Raw genomic sequence first — 15,298 nt, 5'->3', positions numbered from 1 at the left:
CATGTCAAAAACGAAACGAAACGTTTTTCATAAACAAATACTGGGTAATGCCAGTTATTTAAGATCTAGCATAATTGTTACAGCAAAACAGGTTTTAGTAGCCTTGAAAACCTAGTTATTCGCATCCTACTCTCTAAGCTTACCTTAATAACAGGTGTTTTGATAAGTCCTTTCAATGCTCTGATTGGACGATTACTAGACTAGCGACTGGACTCGGCTTCGCACAGGCAAAAAAGATAACTCTAATTTAAAGATAATCTTTAAAACTGAATATTCACAAACAAAACTGCAGAAAGAAGTATGAAATACAGAAATTCCTTAATATATGTGATTGGTTGGGATTCCTATATTTTCTGAACATAACCTCAAAGTTGGCCTAATCAAATTGAGATCTTAGTGGCAGAATGAGTAAGTTACGAAATTGGACATAACGTCCAAATCCAAAATGGTAAAAGACAGCTTTCTATGCCTCTATGGTACCTCAATTCTTCCCACGCAATTGTCTAACGGTATTACGTGAAAGGGACAAGTGTTTTGTGACTTTCTTTGTTCTACACGCTTAAATACAATATGTACAAATCCTTTTTAGTTGAGCGGATGTTGTCTAGTCATAGGTCAGCACAACCTGAAATTGTGGGCCTATGTGTTATTGTCGATAATCGATGCGGAAATACTGGAAAAGGACTAAGTCTACCCTGCTTAAGTGAACCGAGTGACTGAATACTCACTCACGGCGAGTTTATTCAGTGCATCGCATCCTATTTCTCAATCGAAATTTAAAAAAAAATAACTTGTTTTTCGGAAAAAGCATAGCATTGAGTATAAGGTATTATATTCTTCTGTGTTGTAGCAAGATACTATGGCTACCATGATTTGTCGTTGCTTTTAAATCTCACCATGTCTCTGTATACAAGTATACATATAAAAAATTGTACAGAATTTTCCAAAAGTATTACTAATGACAACATTGTATTGTTGAGTTTCATACCTCACGACGCTTAACGCTATACGCGCGCTGATAACTTCAAAACAAAAGTGAAATTTGTTTCAATGTCGACCCAAATAGCAAGATGCGAGACTGGAATAACTTGAAAGGTTTACAAATTGAACCGCGATTAGATTTACTATCACTTGGCTGAGAATCCGGGCTACCTATTTATGAACTGTCGTTTTGGCATCGTCACAGAATCTCAATCGCCGGCGTAAATAAAGCCTTTGATCAGTTCCTTGTGATATCGAGGTGCTCCAAATACCAACCACTTTAAATTTCGCTTTCGTTTGACGTTTCCTTAATTTCAGCTACATGGTACATACATTGAGTTTTGAAAGCGGTCAACAAAATATCGTTGACAAATACAGTATTTTAATCACGCTAGTTTAGGTTTAGTGGGCCTCAGAGTCTCACTTCATGAGGTCTATGTATGCATTTTACACTCGCTCATTAATGAAGAAAAAGATCGTAAGGAAAGACTCCTTAGACCAAAATGTTGACTGAATGTGGCATGCACAGAAGGCTGATCACCTACTTGTCTATTAGAAAAAACAAATGATCAAGAAATAGATACAGAAATCTAAAGGCCTAGATATAAGTCTGTAACGCCACTGGTTGTTGTTGAGTTTGACCGAAGCATGAAAATACGCAGGAATAAATTGACGTAACGCCCACAAAACCTTTAGTTTCGTTAAATAGGTACCAGGAGACTTATATAAATCGTCAATAGAACGAACGAACGATTATTCTAACTTAATAATGTTTTGTTAACCTAAACTACATATTGTTACATGTTTTATCGTATTACTTTTAGCTATCGTAAACGTTTCTCTTAATTCGATGTATGGATTGAGACAGCTATGTTTCTAATCTTATTAATTGGATTGGGACAGTTTTACTATTTATGGTACATAGAAAATTATTTATTTAGATACTTCATTTCGGAGCCGTTTTTTAAATCTAATAGGCAAGTAGGTGATCAGCCTCCAGTGCCTGACACACGCCTTCGACTTTTTGGGTCTAAGAGATATCGGTTTCCTCACGATGTTTTCCTTCACCGTTCGAGCAAATGTTAAATGTGCACAAAGAAAGAAAGTCCATTGGTGCACAGCCGGGGATGGAATCTACGACCTCAGGTATGAGAGTCGCACGCTGAAGCCACTAGGACAACTCAGCACTTACTCGTTAGTCGAAATAATAAATAATTTTTATGCAAGTATATTCTTAAAACTCAATTTTGGTCGGCCCTCGATACTCTAACAAAAATAAACGCAAAGGTTACATGTAATGTCTGTGGGACAGTTAAATCTATTAACCCGCATTGTTAATGTCACCGGGACACATCCGTGTTGCCACTTGGCACCCACATGACATGATTCTGGGGTAGCTATATTAATTGTTCGCAATGCTTTTGTTTCGGGGTTCCATCGTGTTTTTAATATTCATACTTAGCAGACAAAAGTTTCAAATAGTTTGGAATTAACGTTATTATTGTAAATAATAATAAAGTCTGTTTATTTCCAATCAATTGTTTTCAATATAAAATTTACATTTATCTTATTTTCTTTTCTCTTATTACTCGTCGTAACTTCCTTCAGTACCATTGATCGCAACCGCTTTCTTGGGTAAAACCTTCTCCAACTTTTTCCAAACTTCTCTATGGTTTTCTTTGCTATCTATTCTTAATCTATAGAAGACTATCCAACCTTGTCTAGGGCGTGTCTTCTTCTTCCCCTTCCAAGTTATTTTTAATGTCTTATCTGTGCGTCTATCATATATAGCACTATATATGTGCAGGCCACTGTCGCTTTTGTTTTAATATAAGTCATAGTCGAAAACCTCTATAACTTTTATATTTTATCTTATATTTTTGGTATGCCTCTTTTCATTGCTCAAGCTATTTTGGTATATAGCAGTCCTAAATTGTACGCATTGAATGTATCACCCTGAAGATAAATTTCTAACACGTACTATGTCTTCATTAAGCGGCCACTCGATAAAAGTGAAATTAATTGCCTCTTCAACATGACAATTATTGCTTTCACAGTCAAATAAAACGAGGCCTGTGTAATTAAATTATTAGAATTTTGACTTTTCTTGAAAATATATCTATTGACTGTTAAATTTTTAACCAGTTAAATGGCAGCTTTAAAAAAGTTGAAGTTAATTCAAATTTTAGTTAAGTAATTTTGCAGATGTTACTTGTAGTATAAGATCCCGCTATACAACGACCTTCACCGAAATGCTTATTTAATGAAACTTATTTTATATTTAATTTAATATGTCAATAAATATAATCCATATGGGTTGCCTAGCAAATTTAAGTCCAGAGTATGTTTAATTAATATTAATAAAAAAATTTTTTTTTTATAATTTGCATGTAGTGAATTTTTTGAACTTTTTTCAATCAATATTTTTAATCAGGGTAGTCTTATATATGTATCACTATAACCTTCTTTTATACTAAAGATGTATATATACTTTATTGCCACATAAAAAATATACCCATAAATAATTAATTGATTAAAAACAACCTAACGTTTGCATATTCTTTGGGCTTCATACTTTCGATTGGTATAGAATTTATCTAATAATCATACCGGTGAAATGTTTAAAAAAATATTTTTTTTTTAAATTAATTAAACATACTCTGGACTGAAATTTGCTAGGCAACCCATATGGATTATATTTATTGACATATTTAATTATATATAAAATAAGTTTCATTAAATAAGCATCTCGGTGAAGGTCGTTGTATAGCGGGATCTTAGACCATTGATGTCAAAGTTAAACTCAAATCATTTATTTCAATTAGACCATCTAAAATGGCACTTTTGAACATCAAAAAAAAATACAATGAAGATTCTAGTTGCCCCTTCCAAAAGGTAGTTTCATGTTAAATGTATGCACTGTCTCACATTTTAAACGACTTCAAAAGAAACTGAAGGTTTTTTTAGTTTATTATACGAAGAGGCAAACCAGCTTTCAGAGTAGCCGCAGACCATGTTAGCGGTTGCGTTGGTCTTTAAGATAGGAGTATTCCCTTATTTATTGAAAGTTTGGAGGTGGTATCAAGAAAGATCTCCACTGGAAGTCGATATCACAGCTTGCCAGTTGCAAAAGACCTAGAGAAGTCAGTGTATTTTTTTCTTTGTTTCGAATATTGGTTCACCTCTGTTGAGATTAGGTGTCATAACAAAAAAACATGTGTGTACTTATACTTATGTACACGCATTAGAAGTTATACTCTTTTGGCGTAACAAGATAAAAATCTTTTTATTTTTTTTCTTTCAACTTATTCTACGTTTGTAGAAAAAACTACACTAACAATAGAAAAAAGGTATTTAATAAAGGGTATTTCAACAAGAAGTTTGTTTTTCAATTGTGGCAACACCGAGAACGTGATAGTTTTGACATTTAGTTTTTGGCGGTATTCGTAGCAGGTGCTTTGGCAATTATTACAATGAATTCAATTTCGCTCGAAAATCGCATTAAAATAATTCAAATCCACTATAAAAATGGTGGTTCTGTTAAAGTTACATTTCGTAAAATTCGTGATATTTTCGGCCAGCATAATCGTCCTTCTGAGACCGCTGTTAAGAATTTGGTCGCGAAATTTGAGTCGACAGGCTCGGTACAAAATGTGCCAACACCAACACGTGTTCGACCGGGTCGTTCAACAGAAAACATCGCCGCCGTGAGCCACAGTGTTGAAGAAGATCAAAATTTGTCAATTTCACGACGTTCTCAACAATTGGGGTTATCCAAAAGCACAACATGGCGAATTTTGCGAAAGGATTTGGCTTTGAAGCCTTACAAGATTCAACTGGTGCAGGAATTAAAGCTGATCGACCATTCAAATCGCCGCAGATTCGCTCAGTTCATTCAGGAACAACCTGCTGGTTTTTCTGAAAAAATCATTTTTTCAGACGAAGCCCATTTTCATTTGTCAGGGTACGTCAACAAGCAAAATTGTCGCATTTGGGCTTCTGAAAATCCTAAAGCAATTATTGAGAAGGCTTTGCATACTCAACGTGTTACTGTGTGGTGCACTATGTGGTCTGGAGGCGTGATTGGGCCGTTTTTTTTCGAAGATGAGGCTGGAAATGCGGTAACAGTCAATGGATCACGGTATCGCGAGATGTTAACCACTAAATTTTGGCCTATTATTGATGACATGGATATCACTGAAATGTGGTTTCAACAGGACGGTGCCACATGTCACACAGCCAATGAAACGATCAATTTATTGCAAACCAAATTTCCCGAGCGCATAATTTCGCGAAATTCAGCTGTTAAGTGGCCAGCCAGATCGTGTGATTTAACACCACTGGATTATTTTTTGTGGGGCTATGTTAAAGACAGAGTCTATACGGAGCCAATCGAATCGATTGCAGCCTTAAAACTCAAAATCCGTGATGTCATTAACGAAATAGACCCTCCATTTTGCCAAAAAGTGATTAAAAATTTTGATGAAAGAATCAACATCTGTCAGCGTGGTCGTGGTGGACATTTGCCAGATATCATTTTTCATTCATAATTGCCAAACTTTTCTCTTTGTAATACAATAAAATTTTTATTCATTTTCCTCTATTCTTTGTTTTATTTTGTTTTAGAAAACAAAGTTCTTGTTGAAAAACCCTTTACATTGAAAGTTTTATTATAACGCCTTATCTAGTTAAATAAAGTCTCGTAATCTTCTACATAATTAAAGGAATGGACATTTTTTATTTTAAAATGTTGACTATACTAACTACAGAGTGTCGGTTTTTTGTGACGGTGTGCGCGCGCATCTTAAAAATTTACTCTCATAATTTTTCCCTAACGCGCCAGAAGAAGTATAACTTCAAAAAATGGTCTTGTAACATCTTCTAATGAATCTTCTTTAATTGTCAGTTAAAGGCGCGAACGCTATGCTATGTACAAAGAGTTTCCCTTAATTCTTGCACGTGCTACATATTTATAGCCAGGACGACACCCGGGGCTTACGTCACCTCTAACCGGATCAAATAATGGAGAAAGCGCCACGGTCAAACAAAAATGAAGTATGAAATTAGATTTAAGATGGAACATCTGTTGGAACTGTTAATTTTAGACAAAGTTAATTCCACGCGTTGTTTATTCACTCCTATATTATTATTAGTAGTATTTCTTTATATAGTGTGACTTTTGCTTCAGTTGTTAGATTTGTCATTTGCTAGAGGTTAGACCAATTAAAGTATAATTAGCACATTATTTTTTTCATGCATTGCATTAATCTTTATTACATATATTTACAGGTTTCGTTTAAAAATTGAACACAAAAATTTTAAAATAATATTCATAATAATAATGCATTACTATGTGTAAGATTTTAGAACCCTTTTAAGTAAAAATCATGTTGTCAGGGTTCCCATCTCTTTCATAACGAACTGAATAGTTAATTCAACAAAACAACAACTTCTCCTAATTTTTAACAAAAATCATTACATGAGTGAGTGTGTGGGTGCATGTGAGTGAGGGTAATATGTAACTACATGATAGATCTCAGTATCATCTCCAACTCTTCGTAAGGTGTGTTGTTAGGCCAGTCCTTTGTAATAATTGTATTCTTACAGTCATCTAATAATAGTAAGATAAATTTCTTACACGAGTATATTTTTATAAATCCAAACATAACCGCGACACAAGCCGTCGCGCAACACATTGTTCATGGTAAAAAATGAAGAAACAGCACTATCGAACAATTTGTAGCAACATATATAAGACCTTGAGACGACGTTGCGTACAGGAAAACATTTTTATTTTCTAAATTGCACAAGACACCATTATCTTAAGTAAGATAAGGAACATTTATAGACGCACATATGTAGAATTATTTAAAAAAATAAAAGTGCAAAGTTTCCCTATTTATGTTACCATACAACTATCTATTTCGCTGACGTTGTCTTCAAGAATAAATGAATAAAAATAAGCTTATATTCAAGTACCATAATACACATTAACATTAAGTTTATGTTACTCATATTTACATACTCGACCTCGGACGGAGTGAAGGCCTCCTCCAAATTCTTCCATTTGTTTCTCATCTTCGCTTTTTTTTCTCAATCTTTCTCCGTTATCTCTTTTATTTTATCCTCCCAGGTGGGCGTCTTCTCTCTTTTCTTCCCACTGGGCCATTCCAAGTAAGGGTTATTTTCTCTTTCTGTCATTTTTCAGTGTTTTTGTGTGTTACGTCTGTTATTTTTGAATAGAATATTAATGCAAATTATTTCTAAAAGGATTAACAAACTGTATCTTGACAAAATAGGGTAAAATTTGAATACCCCAAGAATGTACTATTATAAAAGCTTTAAAGTCGGTAGGTCACTCATGAAAACTGCAGTAGGATTTCATAATTCACCTTCGTTCACTTAAATAAAACAAGCAACGGTCGTCGAAAACAAATGATGTTGATGATGTAAGAGACGCCGAATCATTTGTTATAGTTACAGTTGTCCGTGGAAAATAGTTTAATTTGTAATTACATCATTTTATTTTAAAGTTACGTCTAGATCTTTTCAAATTTCTAAAGCATTTTTTTTATTCGTCTAAACATATACTCGCAACATAATAAATAATACATAAACCTATCAAAAATACATAAAATCTACAAGTGCCCAACGTATAACCATAGTTCGGGCTATGAAGTTTTCAGAAGTCGTATCCAGCCGATTCTTACATAATACATGCCGTCAAAGTTTTACCCTGTCAAAATAAACATGACATCTATTCGTCAATTTTGGCATCTGTTTGCAAAATAAATTGGCCTACTAATATAATGAACGATCGTCTTGTACTAGAAACACAATTTTGAGCGTGAAGAACTGTAAAATCGTTTATTTTTTAGTAATCGTAAATTTTCTCTAGTTCGCGAAAGTTACCTTGAGGGCCTTCGGCTGTTGTGAAAGCTTTGCAGTTGAGTTGGTTTTAGTAGAATACCGTGATTGAGACTAAAGACCTTCCGGAGATTAGTAAAAGTAAAATATAAAAAGGGGCATTGACATAGCGAAGCCAGCTATCAGATTTTTATTAAGTGCATAATTGGATTTCCAGTTACGACCCAATTCGCGCTAGTCAATGAGAAGGCTTAGAAATGCAATGTGCAATAAAGTGCTGCATCGCTTACGACATCATTTCCTTACATAACCCTAATTGAACTGTTTTGATTTGACACTTCTATATATTTAACATCTTATTTGTATATATGCTCTTATTTATAATGTATTGGCGGTTTTCTGTGCTTTTCAGTAGTAGTAGTGTAAGAGTTTTCAATATTATATAAACCCCTATATCATTTGAAATAGTGTTGCCCAAAATCGGTCTTGGTCTTGCAGTCTTGGTCTTGTTCTTGTGTTTTTGCAAGACCAAGACCAATACCAAGACCGCCTTATTATAGCAAGACCAATACCAAGACTGAACCCTGCAAGACTTGAGCAAGACAATACCTAAACCTGCAAGACTCTTGCGTCTTGCAGTTAAGACAAACTGAGATTTGGGCGTTATTAAGTAGGTATTTGGTTTCAATCCCGATTTTGAGAAACGTTCCCCAGTATCAAAACCGTAGGTATCACAAATCATAACACTAAACTAAGGGCTGCATTTGTATTTGTAATTGGCAACGTGCCGCTCGTCTGAAAGCACCCTGAAACGTATTGTATTGATTAGGTAGGTAAGTACTTATTATATTTCAACAATTTATTAAGTAGGTAGCGTGTTAATGCTCACAAATCTGTTCCCTAATAACTTTCTAGCAAAGTTCATACCTTGTAGGTATCTACCTATAATAATATGTTATGCTTGTTTATGTCTAATGTGCAGATCTAACGTTAGTACTTGTAGGTTGGTATGTGCTTAAAATTATAGTTAACAAAATTATATAAACATCATGTAGGTGTGAAACTTATGTTTCAAAGTTTATATTATTCTTCTATTTAGCAAAATTTAAAACTAACAGCGAGTCGAGTAGGTCTAGTAACAGTTTCTACGGCAGCCAATACTATGGTACAGACGCCAGCACATCAAGCTACTACAATCTATCAAATTTTCAATCAACAGATTTTCAAGTTTATCGCTAAAGAATTAAGGTTCAAAGTTGATTGGGGAAATGTGACGTTCTGCGAATAAACTGTTGGTCGGTCGGTGTATTAAATAGGTTAGTTATTTGATAATTTACCGACAAAGACGCGGTTTGCAACAAGTGTAACACAGCATTTGACACTGAGCGCCGCATTCGCCGACAAAGAGTACGGACAGAGGCACACAAATTTTTACCTACTTTGGTAGGGTTGGTATAGGAGTATAAAATTAAATGACCTTGAAGATGTCCCAGCAGTAGGTAGGTATAAATTGAATGCTCTGAGTTTTTTTTATTTAAATACATTCTCACACTGGCTTGAATTCGAACACTACAGCGTTAAAAGCTGTCGGGCGAGATGATAATTAATAACTAAGTAGGTATTGCATCTATTGAATTGCGAATATTTTGATTTCGAAATAATCATTGTTAATATCGGTAAATGATAGATAGTGAGTGATACCTAGGTACTAAAATGTGAGCAGCAAGATTGAAAAGTGTATATGCCATGTCAGTGCTTTCAATAAGTTTATTTTAAAAAAGCTCTCTAGTAAGATTTAGAGTTTACCATTCAATTACACACAACATATTATTGAAAAACAAAAATTATGAAAAAGATATTTAGACTGAGTACTTAGGGTCGATTCGACCAAACAAGAGTAAATCTTAATCTTAGAATAAATCGTCAGTTAATCGAGAGTAAATAAATTTTACGTTTTACCAACTACAAATTCTAAGAATAGTGGGCTTATTCGGGAATTTCAACTATACCGCCGTTTCGCACGGAATAACAGCTATTCCTAGAATAATTTAATGGCGTCAGTCAGTCCAATCAGCTGATTTCTGTCATTTCACAAATATTTATTCTGTGTTTTAATTTCAAGTCAACGCAACGCACTAAATTAATAGTCTGGCATTGTATAATGAAACGTTTAAACAATTTATTATTTATTTATTTATTTTTAGATTTTTTTATTTTCTATAATATTAGAATGAAATTCAACTAGGCTCAACAGAAGTTCCTTTTTAGACGAAAGCCTCAAACAAACAAGAAATAAAAACTTTTTGTTGTCGTTTGACACCTGTTAAAAGCTACTTTTTCACACTATAATACGGCAAAATCGAGTTGACATGATGTATGCTCTTACACTGTCCCGTTGTAGAACAACATTTATTTGCCGAGTTTTATTTTCGTTCACCATTTTCTTGCTATTCGCGTATTGTTATTCCTAGCGCAATTATACTATCGATTACGTGGACAAACGACTATGGATTTACTCGAGATTAAAATCATGGAATAGATTATTCTTGGTATAGTTACTCGTGAATAAATTGAAGTTTGGTCGAATCGACCCTTAGGAAATTAGTAGAAAAAATATTCTATCGTGGATACCTAGTTATTAAAAAGTGGATAAACGTTGTGTTTACTTAATTTTATTTTTCTGTGCTAATGCCAACATTGACAACCCCACCAAAATAGGTAAAAATTTAGTCCGCTTCTAGACTTTGTGTTGCCGCCGTCGCTTTCATGTCAAAGGTCGCCGCCACTGCCCATGTTCTAAAGAATAAAATAAGTTTCCGGGTGCTCAGAACGGACGCAAATAGATTATGTTGTCCTCGCAAGGAAGAATGTAGTCGTAAGGATAGGTAGATTTTATAAAAATTGTTGTAAGTAATAAAAATATACCTAGTTTATATTATTACTAGCTGGCCTGGCGAACATCGTACCGCCTAACAGTCGATTCTTTATTTGTTTAAAATACTTATTCTGCTATTCGGGACACCGGTCTAGCTAGTAAGATAAAAAAAGAAAATTGATAAGACAACAAATACATTATGTCAAAAAATAAAAATTTCCTTCCCGGAACCCCTCCACTAACACTTGAACTTTATGCTATGGTATTAAAGTTCAAATTCACTTTTAAGTATTATTACGAATATTTTGTATGGGAATATAGAAAAGTGTTGTTTTTAGACTGATTCACTCAATTTTATTTTAATTTTTCTCCGTAAGAACCATCTTCGTACTTCAAGGTATATTATTTAAAAAAATCAGACAAATCGGTCAAACCGTTTTCATGTTATGTCGTGACAACGGAAAACGGGTTTCATTTTTATATATATAGATTACCTATTATACCTTTTTAAAGGACATTGCACTGCAAAATTGGAAGTGGGTGATTTTAACAAACTTGAAACGTGGAAAAGCTCCAAATATGAGCGACGTCATATTGCTTTACGCATTTTGTTCTAAAATCATCGAGAATTGCAGTGTCGGTTTATCAACTTCTATCGTACCTACTCTAGTAGCGACTATTGTCTTCAGCGATGATTTACTAAATAAATAAAAATAATCGTCGTGTAGGTACGACGATTATTTTTCTAAGGAATACAATTTTGTTGTAGTAGGTACCTACATAGTTTCTTACTTACACATACTTTAACGACAGTACCTACGTAGCAAAGCGCGCCAGTCACGAGTACGACAAATTGCCTAAAAAATGTACCTACGCACATTGTAATGAAATCTGCTAATCTCAACACAATGCCTGTAGCCTGCCTGCTTTTATTGGTTGATGAACATTGTACATTGGTGAATGCTCCAGGATAGCCCGCAAGCCCCCACAAATAGCAATAGGCAAATAGGTATTTGCAAGTCTTGCGAGACTTGCGAGACTCTTGCTGCAAGATCAAGACCAAGACCAAGACTGAGAGCGCAATACCAATACCAAGACCGAGACCAGGTGTATTGACGCAAGACAATACCAAGACTGGCCTAAGTCTCGTCTTGGTCTTGCATTTGGGCAACACTAATTTGAAAATGTATAATTCTTAGAAATTCTTATTTTCGCCAATACTTTATTCCCCATTTATAAAAGATTTAAAATCGGTGTTACTGTTATTGTATAGTTTACGCAACTTGTACACAATATACTGGGCAGTAGTCAAAATACACATTTTATGTTATACAATTATTAATATTTCAAGTGTCACGCACTCCTATTGTAAAATGTGACCAGCCATTTATCATACCGTCGAGTGCCGATATTACGTCACTATTCGCACCATTAGTGTCATTAGCTAATGCGCTTGCGCTGGCTGATTCACACGTGTTGCATTGCAGGTGGTATTCTTTTGCTTCAATTAACTCTTAAGGATATAATAATCACATTGAATAATAAATAAAGTCTCACACATATCAAAGATTTGCACCTACAAGCCTAAATTTTAACTCGTGTAACACTCATTTTTATATTTAGCTGGAAGTAGTCTATAACAAATGTTTAAGATGTCTATTTAAGCATCTATATTATTGCATTCAAACCTTATGACGAGGATTTATTATTAAGAACCCAATATAAATAAACTTTCCATGATTCATATCAAATTAAATCAAAATATAATTCATTTATAAAGGTAACACAATGTAGTGTACATATGAACGTCAGTAAAGAAAATACATTTACTGCAAGAACTGGCGATAAACTCTCCGGTCATTCTTTTAATATCATCGTATGGATCAGTACTAATTGATGTAATTAATCGTTCCAGCTTTAATAATTATGTAAATAAAATGAACGTGCGTTCAAGTGTATCCGTTTCGCGCCACAGCTGCTCAGTCGCCGGACACAGCGATTGTAATACTTTCACACGTCACCTATCAATATTCATTAATTTGCCTATTTTGATATTATACTGGGTTTCATAGTTATTTTTGTATGATTGAAACTACGCTATATTGGTCCGTTTGCATATTAGATCATCATTAAATCCGATGACGCACAATGTTTTTTGTGTTTCTCTTGATCCGATTCTTTTTGCGTAATTCTTCTGTCTGTACTGTGTGTGTACAAAAAGACATATAAAATACTTGCTCGACTATTTCTACTTTTAAAAACTATATAATAATATTTAGAAACACTAAAATTTTTAGCATTTATTAGTACGATAATAAAGTAGGATTTTACTAAATCGTGACTACCAATAGTATCGCGCTAGTTAGAGTCACTCACTCACAACTATCAAAATAAGATTTTCGCTGTTACTAAAACGTGGGATACCATACCTAAGAATAATATAAAAAACTTAAAATTTTTAATACTAAAGTAAATTTCTACAATCATAATTCAAATATGATTTTAAACTATTGTAACCGGAACCGTTCTGTCTGTGATATTTCTTCTATTAAGTTTACCCTTACATAATACAACACTTACACAGAATTCACCAGCACCTTTTTACTAAATATCAGAAGATCGTGCTACTGTATGATTGAAGTAATTACGCTCTGCATTTTTGCTATTCGTTTTCAGTATTATAACGTTTTCATCGTCGATAGGAGGGGGCCTTATGTAGATGCTTTTACGTGCTGAAATACCTAACTTTCTAGTTTTAAATATCTATATGACTTTTATAATAGTTATATACCGTGTTTATAAAGTTAATACTGGTGTTAATTTATGTTGTTTGGACATGACCATGACATTGCCATGTCAAGGAATTGCAAATTTGGCCATTTTGCGTTTTCTTTTTCCTCTAATAGATTTTTATGAACCCCCTTTAATAAAAATCTATTAAAGGGTAGTCAAAGGGTAATTTACATGTAATTTTTTTTGTAAGCTGTGAATACAGAATACCAATTCCTTAAGACCATACATAGAGTGCATCACCAATGATTTACAAGATGTAGTATATCAGCTGTTTTTAGTAGTACATTATACCTTTGCGATAGCATGCTACAAATAGCCTTATTCCAGACCATATCGAATTACATCCTGCGTTTGATCAACGAGGTCGATTGCCTGCTTTCTTGTGGTTGACCTCTGTGTTAACCACATTGAAACACATCGATGTATACTATTGTGGGAAAGTGACAGGTCAACAGTTTAACGAGATAATTTTATTGAAGCCGATTGATAGCTTTTATAATTATCATTGTGTATTGTGTATAATTTTTTACAATTGACTTTTAAAATCACTCCACTGGCACTTTTACATTCCTAGTTCAATTTTATTTTCTTTACACTTGTCATGTATCGGCAAAGTTATATGTCTTTTAGCTCAAAAATGTTGTAATAATTCTAGTTTGGTTGGTTGGTTAACGTATCGCAATTTGAACTAAAGAATTTGTAATACACCACAATTAGCTTTTGTTTCTATTCTTCTTATTTAGCAGAGCGAAACCAGGGCCTAAATACAAGGAACATCGTTGAAATATAACTTTTTTTGCAAATACTACATTTATATCAAAGTCAGGGTTATACGGATATTGGTATAGTTTCTGTATGTATAATCAATACATTTTATTTTAAAACACCCAATTCTATTCGTATAACTTTTTGTTCAATTATATTGAATCGACACTTCTATCTTTCATATGACTTCAGAACAATTCTTCGATTTCGGATCAATGCCACTTTTGTTTGTTTGGTTGATGATTAACTGTCACTTTTAAAATCAGTACTTTTAACTCTTAGTAAGAATAAAAAACTTGCTGAAACCCACGTTTTCCAAGGTATTTGATGACTATGACTTGACTAACAAGTACATTACGCTGTATAGATTTAGAGTGATTGCTTTTTTTACTATGATTCACCGAACTGTTTATGAGAATGTTAAATATAAATGATTCTATTGACAGAAATCTAATTGTATAATTTTTCATCAATAACCTGCCGATACTCAACGACGTACTTCGACGACAATATACGCATTTAGGTCAACATATTTTTGACCTTCAAGGTGTCCTTAGTGTTCATGTAATTGTATTCTTAGTACGATTATTTTAAACGTAGAAAATTTTATACCAGAAATAAAATTTGATGGAACTTCACGTCTGGCAATTTTAATATAGCGTATGATATGAGAGACGAACAAATCATGAGTCATAATGTCGACCTTTCCTGCGTCTAAATTCGCGCTGCCAACGACCCGCTAGTAGATTATCCGACGTAATTATTAAAATAAGCTTTGCTGACCACTTCCTTTTTAAAGTACAAAGCAAAAAGATTTTGTTTAGAACATGAAATAGCTTTTTGTTACTGGTGAGCTTTTTATAGGTGTTTCATTCATAAGCGAGCTTTACTCTTGTTGTCCCAGGAGAAATCTGCGTTTCGTTACAGATTTTAACGGAACTGAGGTTATATACTTTTAGCTATTTGATGACTATGACTTGACAGTTATATAAAATTTAGCTAGATTTGGGGTAGGCA

The 15,298-nt window shown here is 33.8% G+C and overlaps 1 protein-coding gene across 1 annotated transcript in view; it reads left to right on the top strand.

The window, feature by feature from the left end:
• The window catches only part of LOC125052328 (anaphase-promoting complex subunit 11-like), a 37,604-nt gene that overhangs the window by 6,881 nt on the left and 15,425 nt on the right, over nucleotides 1-15,298 (top strand). The gene's annotated exons all lie outside the window — the stretch shown is intronic.

Source organism: Pieris napi, chromosome 9, assembly GCF_905475465.1.
Source record: "Pieris napi chromosome 9, ilPieNapi1.2, whole genome shotgun sequence".
Taxonomy (NCBI): domain Eukaryota; kingdom Metazoa; phylum Arthropoda; class Insecta; order Lepidoptera; family Pieridae; genus Pieris; species Pieris napi.
Note: the sequence above shows the minus strand (reverse complement) of the source record. Positions and strands in the feature narration are given on the sequence as shown.